The 25718-nt window shown below is 33.4% G+C and overlaps 9 non-coding genes across 9 annotated transcripts; 7 read left to right on the top strand and 2 right to left on the bottom strand.

Moving 5' to 3' along the window:
- The first annotated feature begins 476 nt into the window (after positions 1–476).
- On the top strand, positions 477–548 carry TRNAQ-CUG (transfer RNA glutamine (anticodon CUG)). The gene has a single exon. It is a non-coding gene; the product is annotated as a tRNA-Gln (tRNA).
- A 2445-nt stretch (positions 549–2993) lies between these two features.
- Positions 2994–3065, top strand: TRNAQ-CUG (transfer RNA glutamine (anticodon CUG)). The gene has a single exon. It is a non-coding gene; the product is annotated as a tRNA-Gln (tRNA).
- A 4962-nt stretch (positions 3066–8027) lies between these two features.
- Positions 8028–8099, top strand: TRNAQ-CUG (transfer RNA glutamine (anticodon CUG)). Its single transcript has one exon. It is a non-coding gene; the product is annotated as a tRNA-Gln (tRNA).
- Positions 8100–8924: 825 nt separating this feature from the next.
- Positions 8925–8996, bottom strand: TRNAQ-UUG (transfer RNA glutamine (anticodon UUG)). Its single transcript has one exon. It is a non-coding gene; the product is annotated as a tRNA-Gln (tRNA).
- A 1548-nt stretch (positions 8997–10544) lies between these two features.
- TRNAQ-CUG (transfer RNA glutamine (anticodon CUG)) lies at positions 10545–10616 on the top strand. Its single transcript has one exon. It is a non-coding gene; the product is annotated as a tRNA-Gln (tRNA).
- A 4962-nt stretch (positions 10617–15578) lies between these two features.
- On the top strand, positions 15579–15650 carry TRNAQ-CUG (transfer RNA glutamine (anticodon CUG)). Its single transcript has one exon. It is a non-coding gene; the product is annotated as a tRNA-Gln (tRNA).
- Positions 15651–20612: 4962 nt separating this feature from the next.
- Positions 20613–20684, top strand: TRNAQ-CUG (transfer RNA glutamine (anticodon CUG)). Its single transcript has one exon. It is a non-coding gene; the product is annotated as a tRNA-Gln (tRNA).
- Positions 20685–21509: 825 nt separating this feature from the next.
- Positions 21510–21581, bottom strand: TRNAQ-UUG (transfer RNA glutamine (anticodon UUG)). Its single transcript has one exon. It is a non-coding gene; the product is annotated as a tRNA-Gln (tRNA).
- A 4065-nt stretch (positions 21582–25646) lies between these two features.
- On the top strand, positions 25647–25718 carry TRNAQ-CUG (transfer RNA glutamine (anticodon CUG)). The gene has a single exon. It is a non-coding gene; the product is annotated as a tRNA-Gln (tRNA).

The raw sequence follows: 25718 nt of genomic DNA, 5'->3' as shown, positions 1-25718 counted from the left end.
ACTTGTTCAAGCTGATGGACATTTTGAAAGCATTCAATAATTGACTCTTTCAACCTACTGGTGTTGGATTTGAGCTATCAATGAACAAAGATGAAGAAATGGAAAAGCTCAAGAGTAATAAAAAATGTCCCTCCAAGGTTTCAAATCGGATCATTGGATGCAAAGTCCAAATTGCCAACCATTGCTCTATGGAGCCACCCATGCAGGAGACAGAGACATTGCTTCAGTAGTCTGGAAATGTAGACTGTTTTATTATGCTACAGGCAAAGATGAACAGTGTGATATAACTTTTATATTCAAATAAACATTTGAATATTTAACACTTTTATAGAGAATATAGCTGAAAAGAATCAAATCACATTAAAGCTCTATCCACTATGACCATTCAAATGAGATATCTTTTTATCAATATAAGAGAAGGCCATCACTGATGCGCTCTCTTTTGTCTCAATGGAAAAGTCACTCTTGTGTGAGAGGGTTCCATGGTGTAATGGTTAGCACTCTGGACTCTGAATCCAACGATCCGAGTTCAAATCTCGGTGGGACCTACTACAATTATGAGATTCACTGTTTAACTCATTTTTTAGAATTTGGTCTAGAAAAAACATAATATCAATGTTTTATACTGATGCGTATGAACGCATAAGTATGTATAGATGCATACATAGCTTTATCCGTCTAGATAGCTGTTAGACAATATGAACATATCAATTATTCATTAACATAAATATTGAAGCTGAACCTAGAAACTGTTCTTTCACATCCACATTGTAAACATGAGTTTATTTTCCTTTCTCATCTATATGGCCAGTAATGAGATAGTTCATTTTTGCTGATTTCTTAGCTGACAACATGCTGGACTTACACAGTGCATTTCATTGTGAATGTCTTTAAAAGTGAATTTCAGATTCACACCTTTGACATGTCTTTCAAAAGATTCAACTTTTTTGGTTGTGGATTTACTGTTGAAAATCAGTGTGTAAAATCTTTGTACGTCTGAATTTCAAGATTATTATTCAAACTGCACATCTTCGGTCCCCGTAATACAAAGTTTGACTCCTCAAGTTTTGTTTTAATGAATGTTTTGCAATGAAAAAGTTCCTTGTTCGCCTTAACAATAACAGTAAGATTTTAAAAAGTAATGTCTTGCATCAGGCCCCTGTGATGAGTTTGAGAAACCAGAGTGAGTTTGTAAAATCTCTCATTATTTTGAGCCATTTAGTTTCCAGGTATTGTAAAATTTCTATTATTTGCTCACATCTAATAAACTTTTAGAGTATAATCAATAAATTAATTGTTCACCCTACCGGTATTAGATATGTGATATTAATGAATACACTTGAAAGAAAATGATTTGGTCAAGAGTCATAAAATGGTCCCACCGCGATTTGAACTCGGATCATTGGATTCAAAGTACAAAGTGCTAACCATTACACCATGGAACCTCCTATGTGAAAGGAGCATAAACTGCTGCAGGAATGTGGAAATGTCAAAGTTTTTAATATTCTACTGTCTAAGAGAAACTGAATTGGATTGCTTTCCTATTCTGGTAAACTTTTGCATATTGAACTATGTTGGGGAAGGATGTTGCCCAAAAGACTCAAATAACGTTATAACTCTGTTGAACAGTGGTTTTTATGTGAGATAATATTTTTCAATGAAAGATAAGTTGCCCCCTGAGGCAAATCTCTTCTGTCAAAATGGAAAGCTCACCCTTGTACGGGAGGGTGGATGGTGTCATGGTTAGCACTCTGGACTCTGAAAACAGGGATCTGAGTACAAATCTCAGTGGGACTTATCTGAACTTTACAATTTTCTTTTCCATTCAGTTCTTAGAAGTTTTATTTGGAACAACATCACATTTACTTATAAACATGTAAAAATCAACCTGTACATATGTATCTCTGTATATATAGCTATATGTCTCTGTATATTTATAGGAAAATATAAACATATAGATTATAACAATAAATATAATTAGTGGAGGTGAAAATCATGAACAGTTGTTGCCTCTCAGCATTTGAAACATGAGTTTCTACTTCTTTCTCTTTTATATGTCCTGAAATTGAGATAGTCACTTTTTACTCAGTATTGATCCAACAATACAGTTTATGTATATAAAGCATATCATATGATTTGTGAACAATGTTCAAAAATTAGAATTTGATCAGTACCTGTGATGCCTCCGACCAAAAGCTTATATTTTACGATTGGAGATCAACTGTTGTAAATCAGCATGAAAAACATTTTCTTTTCACGATTTCCATACTAATATAAAACAACATTTTTACTAGCTGAATGAGATCATCATTTGGGTTCCTCTATGTTTGATTGAAGAAAACTTCTCATTCAAAATGTGCTATTTTCGCCTTATCAATAGCGGGAAAGCTTAAAAAAGTGATGCTGTGAATCACCCATCTGAAATGCGTTTGAGAAAATCAGAATATGATTTTATAATGGCTAACTACTTTGTGAAGAAATTTGATGTCAAAGTATTTTAAAGTTTGTATTGATGTAACTTGTTCAAGCTGATGGACATTTTGAAATCATTCAATAATTGACTCTTTCAACCTATTGGTGTTGGATTTGAGCTATCAATGAACAAAGATGAAGAAATGGAAAAGCTCAAGAGTAATAAAAAATGTCCCTCCAAGGTTTCAAATCGGATCATTGGATGCAAAGTCCAAATTGCCAACCATTGCTCTATGGAGCCACCCATGCAGGAGACAGAGACATTGCTTCAGTAGTCTGGAAATGTAGACTGTTTTATTATGCTACAGGCAAAGATGAACATTGTGATATAACTTTTATATTCAGATAAACATTTGAATATTTAACACTTTTATAGAGAATATAGCTGAAAAGAATCAAATCACATTAAAGCTCTATCCACTATGACCATTCAAATGAGATATCTTTTTATCAATATAAGAGAAGGCCATCACTGATGCGCTCTCTTTTGTCTCAATGGAAAAGTCACTCTTGTGTGAGAGGGTTCCATGGTGTAATGGTTAGCACTCTGGACTCTGAATCCAGCGATCCGAGTTCAAATCTCGGTGGGACCTACTACAATTATGAGATTCACTGTTTAACTCATTTTTTAGAATTTGGTCTAGAAAAAACATAATATCAATGTTTTATACTGATGCGTATGAACGCATAAGTATGTATAGATGCATACATAGCTTTATCCGTCTAGATAGCTGTTAGACAATATGAACATATCAATTATTCATTAACATAAATATTGAAGCTGAACCTAGAAACTGTTCTTTCACATCCACATTGTAAACATGAGTTTATTTTCCTTTCTCATCTATATGGCCAGTAATGAGATAGTTCATTTTTGCTGATTTCTTAGCTGACAACATGCTGGACTTACACAGTGCATTTCATTGTGAATGTCTTTAAAAGTGAATTTCAGATTCACACCTTTGACATGTCTTTCAAAAGATTCAACTTTTTTGGTTGTGGATTTACTGTTGAAAATCAGTGTGTAAAATCTTTGTACGTCTGAATTTCAAGATTATTATTCAAACTGCACATCTTCGGTCCCCGTAATACAAAGTTTGACTCCTCAAGTTTTGTTTTAATCAATGTTTTGCAATGAAAAAGTTCCTTGTTCGCCTTAACAATAACAGTAAGATTTTAAAAAGTAATGTCTTGCATCAGGCCCCTGTGATGAGTTTGAGAAACCAGAGTGAGTTTGTAAAATCTCTCATTATTTTGAGCCATTTAGTTTCCAGGTATTGAAAAATTTCTATTATTTGCTCACATCTAATAAACTTTTAGAGTATAATCAATAAATTAATTGTTCACCCTACCGGTATTAGATATGTGATATTAATGAATACACTTGAAAGAAAATGATTTGGTCAAGAGTCATAAAATGGTCCCACCGCGATTTGAACTCGGATCATTGGATTCAAAGTCCAAAGTGCTAACCATTACACCATGGAACCTCCTATGTGAAAGGAGCATAAACTGCTGCAGGAATGTGGAAATGTCAAAGTTTTTAATATTCTACTGTCTAAGAGAAACTGAATTGGATTGCTTTCCTATTCTGGTAAACTTTTGCATATTGAACTATGTTGGGGAAGGATGTTGCCCAAAAGACTCAAATAACGTTATAACTCTGTTGAACAGTGGTTTTTATGTGAGATAATATTTTTCAATGAAAGATAAGTTGCCCCCTGAGGCAAATCTCTTCTGTCAAAATGGAAAGCTCACCCTTGTACGGGAGGGTGGATGGTGTCATGGTTAGCACTCTGGACTCTGAAAACAGGGATCTGAGTACAAATCTCAGTGGGACTTATCTGAACTTTACAATTTTCTTTTCCATTCAGTTCTTAGAAGTTTTATTTGGAACAACATCACATTTACTTATAAACATGTAAAAATCAACCTGTACATATGTATCTCTGTATATATAGCTATATGTCTCTGTATATTTATAGGAAAATATAAACATATAGATTATAACAATAAATATAATTAGTGGAGGTGAAAATCATGAACAGTTGTTGCCTCTCAGCATTTGAAACATGAGTTTCTACTTCTTTCTCTTTTATATGTCCTGAAATTGAGATAGTCACTTTTTACTCATTATTGATCCAACAATACAGTTTATGTATATAAAGCATATCATATGATTTGTGAACAATGTTCAAAAATTAGAATTTGATCAGTACCTGTGATGCCTCCGACCAAAAGCTTATATTTTACGATTGGAGATCAACTGTTGTAAATCAGCATGAAAAACATTTTCTTTTCACGATTTCCATACTAATATAAAACAACATTTTTACTAGCTGAATGAGATCATCATTTGGGTTCCTCTATGTTTGATTGAAGAAAACTTCTCATTCAAAATGTGCTATTTTCGCCTTATCAATAGCGGGAAAGCTTAAAAAAGTGATGCTGTGAATCACCCATCTGAAATGCGTTTGAGAAAATCAGAATATGATTTTATAATGGCTAACTACTTTGTGAAGAAATTTGATGTCAAAGTATTTTAAAGTTTGTATTGATGTAACTTGTTCAAGCTGATGGACATTTTGAAAGCATTCAATAATTGACTCTTTCAACCTACTGGTGTTGGATTTGAGCTATCAATGAACAAAGATGAAGAAATGGAAAAGCTCAAGAGTAATAAAAAAAGTCCCTCCAAGGTTTCAAATCGGATCATTGGATGCAAAGTCCAAATTGCCAACCATTGCTCTATGGAGCCACCCATGCAGGAGACAGAGACATTGCTTCAGTAGTCTGGAAATGTAGACTGTTTTATTATGCTACAGGCAAAGATGAACATTGTGATATAACTTTTATATTCAGATAAACATTTGAATATTTAACACTTTTATAGAGAATATAGCTGAAAAGAATCAAATCACATTAAAGCTCTATCCACTATGACCATTCAAATGAGATATCTTTTTATCAATATAAGAGAAGGCCATCACTGATGCGCTCTCTTTTGTCTCAATGGAAAAGTCACTCTTGTGTGAGAGGGTTCCATGGTGTAATGGTTAGCACTCTGGACTCTGAATCCAGCGATCCGAGTTCAAATCTCAGTGGGACCTACTACAATTATGAGATTCACTGTTTAACTCATTTTTTAGAATTTGGTCTAGAAAAAACATAATATCAATGTTTTATACTGATGCGTATGAACGCATAAGTATGTATAGATGCATACATAGCTTTATCCGTCTAGATAGCTGTTAGACAATATGAACATATCAATTATTCATTAACATAAATATTGAAGCTGAACCTAGAAACTGTTCTTTCACATCCACATTGTAAACATGAGTTTATTTTCCTTTCTCATCTATATGGCCAGTAATGAGATAGTTCATTTTTGCTGATTTCTTAGCTGACAACATGCTGGACTTACACAGTGCATTTCATTGTGAATGTCTTTAAAAGTGAATTTCAGATTCACACCTTTGACATGTCTTTCAAAAGATTCAACTTTTTTGGTTGTGGATTTACTGTTGAAAATCAGTGTGTAAAATCTTTGTACGTCTGAATTTCAAGATTATTATTCAAACTGCACATCTTCGGTCCCCGTAATACAAAGTTTGACTCCTCAAGTTTTGTTTTAATCAATGTTTTGCAATGAAAAAGTTCCTTGTTCGCCTTAACAATAACAGTAAGATTTTAAAAAGTAATGTCTTGCATCAGGCCCCTGTGATGAGTTTGAGAAACTAGAGTGAGTTTGTAAAATCTCTCATTATTTTGAGCCATTTAGTTTCCAGGTATTGTAAAATTTCTATTATTTGCTCACATCTAATAAACTTTTAGAGTATAATCAATAAATTAATTGTTCACCCTACCGGTATTAGATATGTGATATTAATGAATACACTTGAAAGAAAATGATTTGGTCAAGAGTCATAAAATGGTCCCACCGCGATTTGAACTCGGATCATTGGATTCAAAGTCCAAAGTGCTAACCATTACACCATGGAACCTCCTATGTGAAAGGAGCATAAACTGCTGCAGGAATGTGGAAATGTCAAAGTTTTTAATATTCTACTGTCTAAGAGAAACTGAATTGGATTGCTTTCCTATTCTGGTAAACTTTTGCATATTGAACTATGTTGGGGAAGGATGTTGCCCAAAAGACTCAAATAACGTTATAACTCTGTTGAACAGTGGTTTTTATGTGAGATAATATTTTTCAATGAAAGATAAGTTGCCCCCTGAGGCAAATCTCTTCTGTCAAAATGGAAAGCTCACCCTGGTACGGGAGGGTGGATGGTGTCATGGTTAGCACTCTGGACTCTGAAAACAGGGATCTGAGTACAAATTTCAGTGGGACTTATCTGAACTTTACAATTTTCTTTTCCATTCAGTTCTTAGAAGTTTTATTTGGAACAACATCACATTTACTTATAAACATGTAAAAATCAACCTGTACATATGTATCTCTGTATATATAGCTATATGTCTCTGTATATTTATAGGAAAATATAAACATATAGATTATAACAATAAATATAATTAGTGGAGGTGGAAATCATGAACAGTTGTTGCCTCTCAGCATTTGAAACATGAGTTTCTACTTCTTTCTCTTTTATATGTCCTGAAATTGAGATAGTCACTTTTTACTCAGTATTGATCCAACAATACAGTTTATGTATATAAAGCATATCATATGATTTGTGAACAATGTTCAAAAATTAGAATTTGATCAGTACCTGTGATGCCTCCGACCAAAAGCTTATATTTTACGATTGGAGATCAACTGTTGTAAATCAGCATGAAAAACATTTTCTTTTCACGATTTCCATACTAATATAAAACAACATTTTTACTAGCTGAATGAGATCATCATTTGGGTTCCTCTATGTTTGATTGAAGAAAACTTCTCATTCAAAATGTGCTATTTTCGCCTTATCAATAGCGGGAAAGCTTAAAAAAGTGATGCTGTGAATCACCCATCTGAAATGCGTTTGAGAAAATCAGAATATGATTTTATAATGGCTAACTACTTTGTGAAGAAATTTGATGTCAAAGTATTTTAAAGTTTGTATTGATGTAACTTGTTCAAGCTGATGGACATTTTGAAATCATTCAATAATTGACTCTTTCAACCTATTGGTGTTGGATTTGAGCTATCAATGAACAAAGATGAAGAAATGGAAAAGCTCAAGAGTAATAAAAAATGTCCCTCCAAGGTTTCAAATCGGATCATTGGATGCAAAGTCCAAATTGCCAACCATTGCTCTATGGAGCCACCCATGCAGGAGACAGAGACATTGCTTCAGTAGTCTGGAAATGTAGACTGTTTTATTATGCTACAGGCAAAGATGAACATTGTGATATAACTTTTATATTCAGATAAACATTTGAATATTTAACACTTTTATAGAGAATATAGCTGAAAAGAATCAAATCACATTAAAGCTCTATCCACTATGACCATTCAAATGAGATATCTTTTTATCAATATAAGAGAAGGCCATCACTGATGCGCTCTCTTTTGTCTCAATGGAAAAGTCACTCTTGTGTGAGAGGGTTCCATGGTGTAATGGTTAGCACTCTGGACTCTGAATCCAGCGATCCGAGTTCAAATCTCGGTGGGACCTACTACAATTATGAGATTCACTGTTTAACTCATTTTTTAGAATTTGGTCTAGAAAAAACATAATATCAATGTTTTATACTGATGCGTATGAACGCATAAGTATGTATAGATGCATACATAGCTTTATCCGTCTAGATAGCTGTTAGACAATATGAACATATCAATTATTCATTAACATAAATATTGAAGCTGAACCTAGAAACTGTTCTTTCACATCCACATTGTAAACATGAGTTTATTTTCCTTTCTCATCTATATGGCCAGTAATGAGATAGTTCATTTTTGCTGATTTCTTAGCTGACAACATGCTGGACTTACACAGTGCATTTCATTGTGAATGTCTTTAAAAGTGAATTTCAGATTCACACCTTTGACATGTCTTTCAAAAGATTCAACTTTTTTGGTTGTGGATTTACTGTTGAAAATCAGTGTGTAAAATCTTTGTACGTCTGAATTTCAAGATTATTATTCAAACTGCACATCTTCGGTCCCCGTAATACAAAGTTTGACTCCTCAAGTTTTGTTTTAATGAATGTTTTGCAATGAAAAAGTTCCTTGTTCGCCTTAACAATAACAGTAAGATTTTAAAAAGTAATGTCTTGCATCAGGCCCCTGTGATGAGTTTGAGAAACTAGAGTGAGTTTGTAAAATCTCTCATTATTTTGAGCCATTTAGTTTCCAGGTATTGTAAAATTTCTATTATTTGCTCACATCTAATAAACTTTTAGAGTATAATCAATAAATTAATTGTTCACCCTACCGGTATTAGATATGTGATATTAATGAATACACTTGAAAGAAAATGATTTGGTCAAGAGTCATAAAATGGTCCCACCGAGATTTGAACTCGGATCATTGGATTCAAAGTCCAAAGTGCTAACCATTACACCATGGAACCTCCCATGTGAAAGGAGCATAAACTGCTGCAGGAATGTGGAAATGTCAAAGTTTTTAATATTCTACTGTCAAAGAGAAACTGTATTGGATTGCTTTCCTATTCTGGTAAACTTTTGTATATTGAACTATGTTGGGGAAGGATGTTGCCCAAAAGACTCAAATAACGTTATAACTCTGTTGAACAGTGGTTTTTATGTGAGATAATATTTTTCAATGAAAGATAAGTTGCCCCCTGAGGCAAATCTCTTCTGTCAAAATGGAAAGCTCACCCTGGTACGGGAGGGTGGATGGTGTCATGGTTAGCACTCTGGACTCTGAAAACAGGGATCTGAGTACAAATTTCAGTGGGACTTATCTGAACTTTACAATTTTCTTTTCCATTCAGTTCTTAGAAGTTTTATTTGGAACAACATCACATTTACTTATAAACATGTAAAAATCAACCTGAACATATGTATCTCTGTATATATAGCTATATGTCTCTGTATATTTATAGGAAAATATAAACATATAGATTATAACAATAAATATAATTAGTGGAGGTGGAAATCATGAACAGTTGTTGCCTCTCAGCATTTGAAACATGAGTTTCTACTTCTTTCTCTTTTATATGTCCTAAAATTGAGATAGTCACTTTTTACTCAGTATTGATCCAACAATACAGTTTATGTATATAAAGCATATCATATGATTTGTGAACAATGTTCAAAAATTAGAATTTGATCAGTACCTGTGATGCCTCCGACCAAAAGCTTATATTTTACGATTGGAGATCAACTGTTGTAAATCAGCATGAAAAACATTTTCTTTTCACGATTTCCATACTAATATAAAACAACATTTTTACTAGCTGAATGAGATCATCATTTGGGTTCCTCTATGTTTGATTGAAGAAAACTTCTCATTCAAAATGTGCTATTTTCGCCTTATCAATAGCGGGAAAGCTTAAAAAAGTGATGCTGTGAATCACCCATCTGAAATGCGTTTGAGAAAATCAGAATATGATTTTATAATGGCTAACTACTTTGTGAAGAAATTTGATGTCAAAGTATTTTAAAGTTTGTATTGATGTAACTTGTTCAAGCTGATGGACATTTTGAAAGCATTCAATAATTGACTCTTTCAACCTACTGGTGTTGGATTTGAGCTATCAATGAACAAAGATGAAGAAATGGAAAAGCTCAAGAGTAATAAAAAATGTCCCTCCAAGGTTTCAAATCGGATCATTGGATGCAAAGTCCAAATTGCCAACCATTGCTCTATGGAGCCACCCATGCAGGAGACAGAGACATTGCTTCAGTAGTCTGGAAATGTAGACTGTTTTATTATGCTACAGGCAAAGATGAACATTGTGATATAACTTTTATATTCAGATAAACATTTGAATATTTAACACTTTTATAGAGAATATAGCTGAAAAGAATCAAATCACATTAAAGCTCTATCCACTATGACCATTCAAATGAGATATCTTTTTATCAATATAAGAGAAGGCCATCACTGATGCGCTCTCTTTTGTCTCAATGGAAAAGTCACTCTTGTGTGAGAGGGTTCCATGGTGTAATGGTTAGCACTCTGGACTCTGAATCCAGCGATCCGAGTTCAAATCTCGGTGGGACCTACTACAATTATGAGATTCACTGTTTAACTCATTTTTTAGAATTTGGTCTAGAAAAAACATAATATCAATGTTTTATACTGATGCGTATGAACGCATAAGTATGTATAGATGCATACATAGCTTTATCCGTCTAGATAGCTGTTAGACAATATGAACATATCAATTATTCATTAACATAAATATTGAAGCTGAACCTAGAAACTGTTCTTTCACATCCACATTGTAAACATGAGTTTATTTTCCTTTCTCATCTATATGGCCAGTAATGAGATAGTTCATTTTTGCTGATTTCTTAGCTGACAACATGCTGGACTTACACAGTGCATTTCATTGTGAATGTCTTTAAAAGTGAATTTCAGATTCACACCTTTGACATGTCTTTCAAAAGATTCAACTTTTTTGGTTGTGGATTTACTGTTGAAAATCAGTGTGTAAAATCTTTGTACGTCTGAATTTCAAGATTATTATTCAAACTGCACATCTTCGGTCCCCGTAATACAAAGTTTGACTCCTCAAGTTTTGTTTTAATGAATGTTTTGCAATGAAAAAGTTCCTTGTTCGCCTTAACAATAACAGTAAGATTTTAAAAAGTAATGTCTTGCATCAGGCCCCTGTGATGAGTTTGAGAAACCAGAGTGAGTTTGTAAAATCTCTCATTATTTTGAGCCATTTAGTTTCCAGGTATTGAAAAATTTCTATTATTTGCTCACATCTAATAAACTTTTAGAGTATAATCAATAAATTAATTGTTCACCCTACCGGTATTAGATATGTGATATTAATGAATACACTTGAAAGAAAATGATTTGGTCAAGAGTCATAAAATGGTCCCACCGCGATTTGAACTCGGATCATTGGATTCAAAGTCCAAAGTGCTAACCATTACACCATGGAACCTCCTATGTGAAAGGAGCATAAACTGCTGCAGGAATGTGGAAATGTCAAAGTTTTTAATATTCTACTGTCTAAGAGAAACTGAATTGGATTGCTTTCCTATTCTGGTAAACTTTTGCATATTGAACTATGTTGGGGAAGGATGTTGCCCAAAAGACTCAAATAACGTTATAACTCTGTTGAACAGTGGTTTTTATGTGAGATAATATTTTTCAATGAAAGATAAGTTGCCCCCTGAGGCAAATCTCTTCTGTCAAAATGGAAAGCTCACCCTTGTACGGGAGGGTGGATGGTGTCATGGTTAGCACTCTGGACTCTGAAAACAGGGATCTGAGTACAAATCTCAGTGGGACTTATCTGAACTTTACAATTTTCTTTTCCATTCAGTTCTTAGAAGTTTTATTTGGAACAACATCACATTTACTTATAAACATGTAAAAATCAACCTGTACATATGTATCTCTGTATATATAGCTATATGTCTCTGTATATTTATAGGAAAATATAAACATATAGATTATAACAATAAATATAATTAGTGGAGGTGAAAATCATGAACAGTTGTTGCCTCTCAGCATTTGAAACATGAGTTTCTACTTCTTTCTCTTTTATATGTCCTGAAATTGAGATAGTCACTTTTTACTCATTATTGATCCAACAATACAGTTTATGTATATAAAGCATATCATATGATTTGTGAACAATGTTCAAAAATTAGAATTTGATCAGTACCTGTGATGCCTCCGACCAAAAGCTTATATTTTACGATTGGAGATCAACTGTTGTAAATCAGCATGAAAAACATTTTCTTTTCACGATTTCCATACTAATATAAAACAACATTTTTACTAGCTGAATGAGATCATCATTTGGGTTCCTCTATGTTTGATTGAAGAAAACTTCTCATTCAAAATGTGCTATTTTCGCCTTATCAATAGCGGGAAAGCTTAAAAAAGTGATGCTGTGAATCACCCATCTGAAATGCGTTTGAGAAAATCAGAATATGATTTTATAATGGCTAACTACTTTGTGAAGAAATTTGATGTCAAAGTATTTTAAAGTTTGTATTGATGTAACTTGTTCAAGCTGATGGACATTTTGAAAGCATTCAATAATTGACTCTTTCAACCTACTGGTGTTGGATTTGAGCTATCAATGAACAAAGATGAAGAAATGGAAAAGCTCAAGAGTAATAAAAAAAGTCCCTCCAAGGTTTCAAATCGGATCATTGGATGCAAAGTCCAAATTGCCAACCATTGCTCTATGGAGCCACCCATGCAGGAGACAGAGACATTGCTTCAGTAGTCTGGAAATGTAGACTGTTTTATTATGCTACAGGCAAAGATGAACATTGTGATATAACTTTTATATTCAGATAAACATTTGAATATTTAACACTTTTATAGAGAATATAGCTGAAAAGAATCAAATCACATTAAAGCTCTATCCACTATGACCATTCAAATGAGATATCTTTTTATCAATATAAGAGAAGGCCATCACTGATGCGCTCTCTTTTGTCTCAATGGAAAAGTCACTCTTGTGTGAGAGGGTTCCATGGTGTAATGGTTAGCACTCTGGACTCTGAATCCAGCGATCCGAGTTCAAATCTCAGTGGGACCTACTACAATTATGAGATTCACTGTTTAACTCATTTTTTAGAATTTGGTCTAGAAAAAACATAATATCAATGTTTTATACTGATGCGTATGAACGCATAAGTATGTATAGATGCATACATAGCTTTATCCGTCTAGATAGCTGTTAGACAATATGAACATATCAATTATTCATTAACATAAATATTGAAGCTGAACCTAGAAACTGTTCTTTCACATCCACATTGTAAACATGAGTTTATTTTCCTTTCTCATCTATATGGCCAGTAATGAGATAGTTCATTTTTGCTGATTTCTTAGCTGACAACATGCTGGACTTACACAGTGCATTTCATTGTGAATGTCTTTAAAAGTGAATTTCAGATTCACACCTTTGACATGTCTTTCAAAAGATTCAACTTTTTTGGTTGTGGATTTACTGTTGAAAATCAGTGTGTAAAATCTTTGTACGTCTGAATTTCAAGATTATTATTCAAACTGCACATCTTCGGTCCCCGTAATACAAAGTTTGACTCCTCAAGTTTTGTTTTAATCAATGTTTTGCAATGAAAAAGTTCCTTGTTCGCCTTAACAATAACAGTAAGATTTTAAAAAGTAATGTCTTGCATCAGGCCCCTGTGATGAGTTTGAGAAACTAGAGTGAGTTTGTAAAATCTCTCATTATTTTGAGCCATTTAGTTTCCAGGTATTGTAAAATTTCTATTATTTGCTCACATCTAATAAACTTTTAGAGTATAATCAATAAATTAATTGTTCACCCTACCGGTATTAGATATGTGATATTAATGAATACACTTGAAAGAAAATGATTTGGTCAAGAGTCATAAAATGGTCCCACCGCGATTTGAACTCGGATCATTGGATTCAAAGTCCAAAGTGCTAACCATTACACCATGGAACCTCCTATGTGAAAGGAGCATAAACTGCTGCAGGAATGTGGAAATGTCAAAGTTTTTAATATTCTACTGTCTAAGAGAAACTGAATTGGATTGCTTTCCTATTCTGGTAAACTTTTGCATATTGAACTATGTTGGGGAAGGATGTTGCCCAAAAGACTCAAATAACGTTATAACTCTGTTGAACAGTGGTTTTTATGTGAGATAATATTTTTCAATGAAAGATAAGTTGCCCCCTGAGGCAAATCTCTTCTGTCAAAATGGAAAGCTCACCCTGGTACGGGAGGGTGGATGGTGTCATGGTTAGCACTCTGGACTCTGAAAACAGGGATCTGAGTACAAATTTCAGTGGGACTTATCTGAACTTTACAATTTTCTTTTCCATTCAGTTCTTAGAAGTTTTATTTGGAACAACATCACATTTACTTATAAACATGTAAAAATCAACCTGTACATATGTATCTCTGTATATATAGCTATATGTCTCTGTATATTTATAGGAAAATATAAACATATAGATTATAACAATAAATATAATTAGTGGAGGTGGAAATCATGAACAGTTGTTGCCTCTCAGCATTTGAAACATGAGTTTCTACTTCTTTCTCTTTTATATGTCCTGAAATTGAGATAGTCACTTTTTACTCAGTATTGATCCAACAATACAGTTTATGTATATAAAGCATATCATATGATTTGTGAACAATGTTCAAAAATTAGAATTTGATCAGTACCTGTGATGCCTCCGACCAAAAGCTTATATTTTACGATTGGAGATCAACTGTTGTAAATCAGCATGAAAAACATTTTCTTTTCACGATTTCCATACTAATATAAAACAACATTTTTACTAGCTGAATGAGATCATCATTTGGGTTCCTCTATGTTTGATTGAAGAAAACTTCTCATTCAAAATGTGCTATTTTCGCCTTATCAATAGCGGGAAAGCTTAAAAAAGTGATGCTGTGAATCACCCATCTGAAATGCGTTTGAGAAAATCAGAATATGATTTTATAATGGCTAACTACTTTGTGAAGAAATTTGATGTCAAAGTATTTTAAAGTTTGTATTGATGTAACTTGTTCAAGCTGATGGACATTTTGAAATCATTCAATAATTGACTCTTTCAACCTATTGGTGTTGGATTTGAGCTATCAATGAACAAAGATGAAGAAATGGAAAAGCTCAAGAGTAATAAAAAATGTCCCTCCAAGGTTTCAAATCGGATCATTGGATGCAAAGTCCAAATTGCCAACCATTGCTCTATGGAGCCACCCATGCAGGAGACAGAGACATTGCTTCAGTAGTCTGGAAATGTAGACTGTTTTATTATGCTACAGGCAAAGATGAACATTGTGATATAACTTTTATATTCAGATAAACATTTGAATATTTAACACTTTTATAGAGAATATAGCTGAAAAGAATCAAATCACATTAAAGCTCTATCCACTATGACCATTCAAATGAGATATCTTTTTATCAATATAAGAGAAGGCCATCACTGATGCGCTCTCTTTTGTCTCAATGGAAAAGTCACTCTTGTGTGAGAGGGTTCCATGGTGTAATGGTTAGCACTCTGGACTCTGAATCCAGCGATCCGAGTTCAAATCTCGGTGGGACCTACTACAATTATGAGATTCACTGTTTAACTCATTTTTTAGAATTTGGTCTAGAAAAAACATAATATCAATGTTTTATACTGATGCGTATGAACGCATAAGTATGTATAGATGCATACATAGCTTTATCCGTCTAGATAGCTGTTAGACAATATGAACATATCAATTATTCATTAACATAAATATTGAAGCTGAACCTAGAAACTGTTCTTTCACATCCACATTGTAAACATGAGTTTATTTTCCTTTCTCATCTATATGGCCAGTAATGAGATAGTTCATTTTTGCTGATTTCTTAGCTGACAACATGCTGGACTTACACAGTGCATTTCATTGTGAATGTCTTTAAAAGTGAATTTCAGATTCACACCTTTGACATGTCTTTCAAAAGATTCAACTTTTTTGGTTGTGGATTTACTGTTGAAAATCAGTGTGTAAAATCTTTGTACGTCTGAATTTCAAGATTATTATTCAAACTGCACATCTTCGGTCCCCGTAATACAAAGTTTGACTCCTCAAGTTTTGTTTTAATCAATGTTTTGCAATGAAAAAGTTCCTTGTTCGCCTTAACAATAACAGTAAGATTTTAAAAAGTAATGTCTTGCATCAGGCCCCTGTGATGAGTTTGAGAAACCAGAGTGAGTTTGTAAAATCTCTCATTATTTTGAGCCATTTAGTTTCCAGGTATTGAAAAATTTCTATTATTTGCTCACATCTAATAAACTTTTAGAGTATAATCAATAAATTAATTGTTCACCCTACCGGTATTAGATATGTGATATTAATGAATACACTTGAAAGAAAATGATTTGGTCAAGAGTCATAAAATGGTCCCACCGCGATTTGAACTCGGATCATTGGATTCAAAGTCCAAAGTGCTAACCATTACACCATGGAACCTCCTATGTGAAAGGAGCATAAACTGCTGCAGGAATGTGGAAATGTCAAAGTTTTTAATATTCTACTGTCTAAGAGAAACTGAATTGGATTGCTTTCCTATTCTGGTAAACTTTTGCATATTGAACTATGTTGGGGAAGGATGTTGCCCAAAAGACTCAAATAACGTTATAACTCTGTTGAACAGTGGTTTTTATGTGAGATAATATTTTTCAATGAAAGATAAGTTGCCCCCTGAGGCAAATCTCTTCTGTCAAAATGGAAAGCTCACCCTTGTACGGGAGGGTGGATGGTGTCATGGTTAGCACTCTGGACTCTGAAAACAGGGATCTGAGTACAAATCTCAGTGGGACTTATCTGAACTTTACAATTTTCTTTTCCATTCAGTTCTTAGAAGTTTTATTTGGAACAACATCACATTTACTTATAAACATGTAAAAATCAACCTGTACATATGTATCTCTGTATATATAGCTATATGTCTCTGTATATTTATAGGAAAATATAAACATATAGATTATAACAATAAATATAATTAGTGGAGGTGAAAATCATGAACAGTTGTTGCCTCTCAGCATTTGAAACATGAGTTTCTACTTCTTTCTCTTTTATATGTCCTGAAATTGAGATAGTCACTTTTTACTCATTATTGATCCAACAATACAGTTTATGTATATAAAGCATATCATATGATTTGTGAACAATGTTCAAAAATTAGAATTTGATCAGTACCTGTGATGCCTCCGACCAAAAGCTTATATTTTACGATTGGAGATCAACTGTTGTAAATCAGCATGAAAAACATTTTCTTTTCACGATTTCCATACTAATATAAAACAACATTTTTACTAGCTGAATGAGATCATCATTTGGGTTCCTCTATGTTTGATTGAAGAAAACTTCTCATTCAAAATGTGCTATTTTCGCCTTATCAATAGCGGGAAAGCTTAAAAAAGTGATGCTGTGAATCACCCATCTGAAATGCGTTTGAGAAAATCAGAATATGATTTTATAATGGCTAACTACTTTGTGAAGAAATTTGATGTCAAAGTATTTTAAAGTTTGTATTGATGTAACTTGTTCAAGCTGATGGACATTTTGAAAGCATTCAATAATTGACTCTTTCAACCTACTGGTGTTGGATTTGAGCTATCAATGAACAAAGATGAAGAAATGGAAAAGCTCAAGAGTAATAAAAAAAGTCCCTCCAAGGTTTCAAATCGGATCATTGGATGCAAAGTCCAAATTGCCAACCATTGCTCTATGGAGCCACCCATGCAGGAGACAGAGACATTGCTTCAGTAGTCTGGAAATGTAGACTGTTTTATTATGCTACAGGCAAAGATGAACATTGTGATATAACTTTTATATTCAGATAAACATTTGAATATTTAACACTTTTATAGAGAATATAGCTGAAAAGAATCAAATCACATTAAAGCTCTATCCACTATGACCATTCAAATGAGATATCTTTTTATCAATATAAGAGAAGGCCATCACTGATGCGCTCTCTTTTGTCTCAATGGAAAAGTCACTCTTGTGTGAGAGGGTTCCATGGTGTAATGGTTAGCACTCTGGACTCTGAATCCAGCGATCCGAGTTCAAATCTCAGTGGGACCTACTACAATTATGAGATTCACTGTTTAACTCATTTTTTAGAATTTGGTCTAGAAAAAACATAATATCAATGTTTTATACTGATGCGTATGAACGCATAAGTATGTATAGATGCATACATAGCTTTATCCGTCTAGATAGCTGTTAGACAATATGAACATATCAATTATTCATTAACATAAATATTGAAGCTGAACCTAGAAACTGTTCTTTCACATCCACATTGTAAACATGAGTTTATTTTCCTTTCTCATCTATATGGCCAGTAATGAGATAGTTCATTTTTGCTGATTTCTTAGCTGACAACATGCTGGACTTACACAGTGCATTTCATTGTGAATGTCTTTAAAAGTGAATTTCAGATTCACACCTTTGACATGTCTTTCAAAAGATTCAACTTTTTTGGTTGTGGATTTACTGTTGAAAATCAGTGTGTAAAATCTTTGTACGTCTGAATTTCAAGATTATTATTCAAACTGCACATCTTCGGTCCCCGTAATACAAAGTTTGACTCCTCAAGTTTTGTTTTAATCAATGTTTTGCAATGAAAAAGTTCCTTGTTCGCCTTAACAATAACAGTAAGATTTTAAAAAGTAATGTCTTGCATCAGGCCCCTGTGATGAGTTTGAGAAACTAGAGTGAGTTTGTAAAATCTCTCATTATTTTGAGCCATTTAGTTTCCAGGTATTGTAAAATTTCTATTATTTGCTCACATCTAATAAACTTTTAGAGTATAATCAATAAATTAATTGTTCACCCTACCGGTATTAGATATGTGATATTAATGAATACACTTGAAAGAAAATGATTTGGTCAAGAGTCATAAAATGGTCCCACCGCGATTTGAACTCGGATCATTGGATTCAAAGTCCAAAGTGCTAACCATTACACCATGGAACCTCCTATGTGAAAGGAGCATAAACTGCTGCAGGAATGTGGAAATGTCAAAGTTTTTAATATTCTACTGTCTAAGAGAAACTGAATTGGATTGCTTTCCTATTCTGGTAAACTTTTGCATATTGAACTATGTTGGGGAAGGATGTTGCCCAAAAGACTCAAATAACGTTATAACTCTGTTGAACAGTGGTTTTTATGTGAGATAATATTTTTCAATGAAAGATAAGTTGCCCCCTGAGGCAAATCTCTTCTGTCAAAATGGAAAGCTCACCCTGGTACGGGAGGGTGGATGGTGTCATGGTTAGCACTCTGGACTCTGAAAACAGGGATCTGAGTACAAATTTCAGTGGGACTTATCTGAACTTTACAATTTTCTTTTCCATTCAGTTCTTAGAAGTTTTATTTGGAACAACATCACATTTACTTATAAACATGTAAAAATCAACCTGTACATATGTATCTCTGTATATATAGCTATATGTCTCTGTATATTTATAGGAAAATATAAACATATAGATTATAACAATAAATATAATTAGTGGAGGTGGAAATCATGAACAGTTGTTGCCTCTCAGCATTTGAAACATGAGTTTCTACTTCTTTCTCTTTTATATGTCCTGAAATTGAGATAGTCACTTTTTACTCAGTATTGATCCAACAATACAGTTTATGTATATAAAGCATATCATATGATTTGTGAACAATGTTCAAAAATTAGAATTTGATCAGTACCTGTGATGCCTCCGACCAAAAGCTTATATTTTACGATTGGAGATCAACTGTTGTAAATCAGCATGAAAAACATTTTCTTTTCACGATTTCCATACTAATATAAAACAACATTTTTACTAGCTGAATGAGATCATCATTTGGGTTCCTCTATGTTTGATTGAAGAAAACTTCTCATTCAAAATGTGCTATTTTCGCCTTATCAATAGCGGGAAAGCTTAAAAAAGTGATGCTGTGAATCACCCATCTGAAATGCGTTTGAGAAAATCAGAATATGATTTTATAATGGCTAACTACTTTGTGAAGAAATTTGATGTCAAAGTATTTTAAAGTTTGTATTGATGTAACTTGTTCAAGCTGATGGACATTTTGAAATCATTCAATAATTGACTCTTTCAACCTATTGGTGTTGGATTTGAGCTATCAATGAACAAAGATGAAGAAATGGAAAAGCTCAAGAGTAATAAAAAATGTCCCTCCAAGGTTTCAAATCGGATCATTGGATGCAAAGTCCAAATTGCCAACCATTGCTCTATGGAGCCACCCATGCAGGAGACAGAGACATTGCTTCAGTAGTCTGGAAATGTAGACTGTTTTATTATGCTACAGGCAAAGATGAACATTGTGATATAACTTTTATATTCAGATAAACATTTGAATATTTAACACTTTTATAGAGAATATAGCTGAAAAGAATCAAATCACATTAAAGCTCTATCCACTATGACCATTCAAATGAGATATCTTTTTATCAATATAAGAGAAGGCCATCACTGATGCGCTCTCTTTTGTCTCAATGGAAAAGTCACTCTTGTGTGGGAGGGTTCCATGGTGTAATGGTTAGCACTCTGGACTCTGAATCCAGCGATCCGAGTTCAAATCTCGGTGGGACCTACTACAATTATGAGATTCACTGTTTAACTCATTTTTTAGAATTTGGTCTAGAAAAAACATAATATCAATGTTTTATACTGATGCGTATGAACGCATAAGTATGTATAGATGCATACATAGCTTTATCCGTCTAGATAGCTGTTAGACAATATGAACATATCAATTATTCATTAACATAAATATTGAAGCTGAACCTAGAAACTGTTCTTTCACATCCACATTGTAAACATGAGTTTATTTTCCTTTCTCATCTATATGGCCAGTAATGAGATAGTTCATTTTTGCTGATTTCTTAGCTGACAACATGCTGGACTTACACAGTGCATTTCATTGTGAATGTCTTTAAAAGTGAATTTCAGATTCACACCTTTGACATGTCTTTCAAAAGATTCAACTTTTTTGGTTGTGGATTTACTGTTGAAAATCAGTGTGTAAAATCTTTGTACGTCTGAATTTCAAGATTATTATTCAAACTGCACATCTTCGGTCCCCGTAATACAAAGTTTGACTCCTCAAGTTTTGTTTTAATGAATGTTTTGCAATGAAAAAGTTCCTTGTTCGCCTTAACAATAACAGTAAGATTTTAAAAAGTAATGTCTTGCATCAGGCCCCTGTGATGAGTTTGAGAAACTAGAGTGAGTTTGTAAAATCTCTCATTATTTTGAGCCATTTAGTTTCCAGGTATTGTAAAATTTCTATTATTTGCTCACATCTAATAAACTTTTAGAGTATAATCAATAAATTAATTGTTCACCCTACCGGTATTAGATATGTGATATTAATGAATACACTTGAAAGAAAATGATTTGGTCAAGAGTCATAAAATGGTCCCACCGAGATTTGAACTCGGATCATTGGATTCAAAGTCCAAAGTGCTAACCATTACACCATGGAACCTCCCATGTGAAAGGAGCATAAACTGCTGCAGGAATGTGGAAATGTCAAAGTTTTTAATATTCTACTGTCAAAGAGAAACTGTATTGGATTGCTTTCCTATTCTGGTAAACTTTTGCATATTGAACTATGTTGGGGAAGGATGTTGCCCAAAAGACTCAAATAACGTTATAACTCTGTTGAACAGTGGTTTTTATGTGAGATAATATTTTTCAATGAAAGATAAGTTGCCCCCTGAGGCAAATCTCTTCTGTCAAAATGGAAAGCTCACCCTGGTACGGGAGGGTGGATGGTGTCATGGTTAGCACTCTGGACTCTGAAAACAGGGATCTGAGTACAAATTTCAGTGGGACTTATCTGAACTTTACAATTTTCTTTTCCATTCAGTTCTTAGAAGTTTTATTTGGAACAACATCACATTTACTTATAAACATGTAAAAATCAACCTGTACATATGTATCTCTGTATATATAGCTATATGTCTCTGTATATTTATAGGAAAATATAAACATATAGATTATAACAATAAATATAATTAGTGGAGGTGGAAATCATGAACAGTTGTTGCCTCTCAGCATTTGAAACATGAGTTTCTACTTCTTTCTCTTTTATATGTCCTAAAATTGAGATAGTCACTTTTTACTCAGTATTGATCCAACAATACAGTTTATGTATATAAAGCATATCATATGATTTGTGAACAATGTTCAAAAATTAGAATTTGATCAGTACCTGTGATGCCTCCGACCAAAAGCTTATATTTTACGATTGGAGATCAACTGTTGTAAATCAGCATGAAAAACATTTTCTTTTCACGATTTCCATACTAATATAAAACAACATTTTTACTAGCTGAATGAGATCATCATTTGGGTTCCTCTATGTTTGATTGAAGAAAACTTCTCATTCAAAATGTGCTATTTTCGCCTTATCAATAGCGGGAAAGCTTAAAAAAGTGATGCTGTGAATCACCCATCTGAAATGCGTTTGAGAAAATCAGAATATGATTTTATAATGGCTAACTACTTTGTGAAGAAATTTGATGTCAAAGTATTTTAAAGTTTGTATTGATGTAACTTGTTCAAGCTGATGGACATTTTGAAAGCATTCAATAATTGACTCTTTCAACCTACTGGTGTTGGATTTGAGCTATCAATGAACAAAGATGAAGAAATGGAAAAGCTCAAGAGTAATAAAAAATGTCCCTCCAAGGTTTCAAATCGGATCATTGGATGCAAAGTCCAAATTGCCAACCATTGCTCTATGGAGCCACCCATGCAGGAGACAGAGACATTGCTTCAGTAGTCTGGAAATGTAGACTGTTTTATTATGCTACAGGCAAAGATGAACATTGTGATATAACTTTTATATTCAGATAAACATTTGAATATTTAACACTTTTATAGAGAATATAGCTGAAAAGAATCAAATCACATTAAAGCTCTATCCACTATGACCATTCAAATGAGATATCTTTTTATCAATATAAGAGAAGGCCATCACTGATGCGCTCTCTTTTGTCTCAATGGAAAAGTCACTCTTGTGTGAGAGGTTTCCATGGTGTAATGGTTAGCACTCTGGACTCTGAATCCAGCGATCCGAGTTCAAATCTCGGTGGGACCTACTACAATTATGAGATTCACTGTTTAACTCATTTTTTAGAATTTGGTCTAGAAAAAACATAATATCAATGTTTTATACTGATGCGTATGAACGCATAAGTATGTATAGATGCATACATAGCTTTATCCGTCTAGATAGCTGTTAGACAATATGAACATATCAATTATTCATTAACATAAATATTGAAGCTGAACCTAGAAACTGTTCTTTCACATCCACATTGTAAACATGAGTTTATTTTCCTTTCTCATCTATATGGCCAGTAATGAGATAGTTCATTTTTGCTGATTTCTTAGCTGACAACATGCTGGACTTACACAGTGCATTTCATTGTGAATGTCTTTAAAAGTGAATTTCAGATTCACACCTTTGACATGTCTTTCAAAAGATTCAACTTTTTTGGTTGTGGATTTACTGTTGAAAATCAGTGTGTAAAATCTTTGTACGTCTGAATTTCAAGATTATTATTCAAACTGCACATCTTCGGTCCCCGTAATACAAAGTTTGACTCCTCAAGTTTTGTTTTAATGAATGTTTTGCAATGAAAAAGTTCCTTGTTCGCCTTAACAATAACAGTAAGATTTTAAAAAGTAATGTCTTGCATCAGGCCCCTGTGATGAGTTTGAGAAACCAGAGTGAGTTTGTAAAATCTCTCATTATTTTGAGCCATTTAGTTTCCAGGTATTGTAAAATTTCTATTATTTGCTCACATCTAATAAACTTTTAGAGTATAATCAATAAATTAATTGTTCACCCTACCGGTATTAGATATGTGATATTAATGAATACACTTGAAAGAAAATGATTTGGTCAAGAGTCATAAAATGGTCCCACCGCGATTTGAACTCGGATCATTGGATTCAAAGTCCAAAGTGCTAACCATTACACCATGGAACCTCCTATGTGAAAGGAGCATAAACTGCTGCAGGAATGTGGAAATGTCAAAGTTTTTAATATTCTACTGTCTAAGAGAAACTGAATTGGATTGCTTTCCTATTCTGGTAAACTTTTGCATATTGAACTATGTTGGGGAAGGATGTTGCCCAAAAGACTCAAATAACGTTATAACTCTGTTGAACAGTGGTTTTTATGTGAGATAATATTTTTCAATGAAAGATAAGTTGCCCCCTGAGGCAAATCTCTTCTGTCAAAATGGAAAGCTCACCCTGGTACGGGAGGGTGGATGGTGTCATGGTTAGCACTCTGGACTCTGAAAACAGGGATCTGAGTACAAATTTCAGTGGGACTTATCTGAACTTTACAATTTTCTTTTCCATTCAGTTCTTAGAAGTTTTATTTGGAACAACATCACATTTACTTATAAACATGTAAAAATCAACCTGTACATATGTATCTCTGTATATATAGCTATATGTCTCTGTATATTTATAGGAAAATATAAACATATAGATTATAACAATAAATATAATTAGTGGAGGTGGAAATCATGAACAGTTGTTGCCTCTCAGCATTTGAAACATGAGTTTCTACTTCTTTCTCTTTTATATGTCCTGAAATTGAGATAGTCACTTTTTACTCAGTATTGATCCAACAATACAGTTTATGTATATAAAGCATATCATATGATTTGTGAACAATGTTCAAAAATTAGAATTTGATCAGTACCTGTGATGCCTCCGACCAAAAGCTTATATTTTACGATTGGAGATCAACTGTTGTAAATCAGCATGAAAAACATTTTCTTTTCACGATTTCCATACTAATATAAAACAACATTTTTACTAGCTGAATGAGATCATCATTTGGGTTCCTCTATGTTTGATTGAAGAAAACTTCTCATTCAAAATGTGCTATTTTCGCCTTATCAATAGCGGGAAAGCTTAAAAAAGTGATGCTGTGAATCACCCATCTGAAATGCGTTTGAGAAAATCAGAATATGATTTTATAATGGCTAACTACTTTGTGAAGAAATTTGATGTCAAAGTATTTTAAAGTTTGTATTGATGTAACTTGTTCAAGCTGATGGACATTTTGAAATCATTCAATAATTGACTCTTTCAACCTATTGGTGTTGGATTTGAGCTATCAATGAACAAAGATGAAGAAATGGAAAAGCTCAAGAGTAATAAAAAATGTCCCTCCAAGGTTTCAAATCGGATCATTGGATGCAAAGTCCAAATTGCCAACCATTGCTCTATGGAGCCACCCATGCAGGAGACAGAGACATTGCTTCAGTAGTCTGGAAATGTAGACTGTTTTATTATGCTACAGGCAAAGATGAACATTGTGATATAACTTTTATATTCAGATAAACATTTGAATATTTAACACTTTTATAGAGAATATAGCTGAAAAGAATCAAATCACATTAAAGCTCTATCCACTATGACCATTCAAATGAGATATCTTTTTATCAATATAAGAGAAGGCCATCACTGATGCGCTCTCTTTTGTCTCAATGGAAAAGTCACTCTTGTGTGAGAGGGTTCCATGGTGTAATGGTTAGCACTCTGGACTCTGAATCCAGCGATCCGAGTTCAAATCTCGGTGGGACCT

This window comes from Triturus cristatus, chromosome 5_2, assembly GCF_964204655.1.
Source record: "Triturus cristatus chromosome 5_2, aTriCri1.1, whole genome shotgun sequence".
Classification (NCBI taxonomy): Eukaryota; Metazoa; Chordata; class Amphibia; order Caudata; family Salamandridae; genus Triturus; species Triturus cristatus.
Note: the sequence above shows the minus strand (reverse complement) of the source record. Positions and strands in the feature narration are given on the sequence as shown.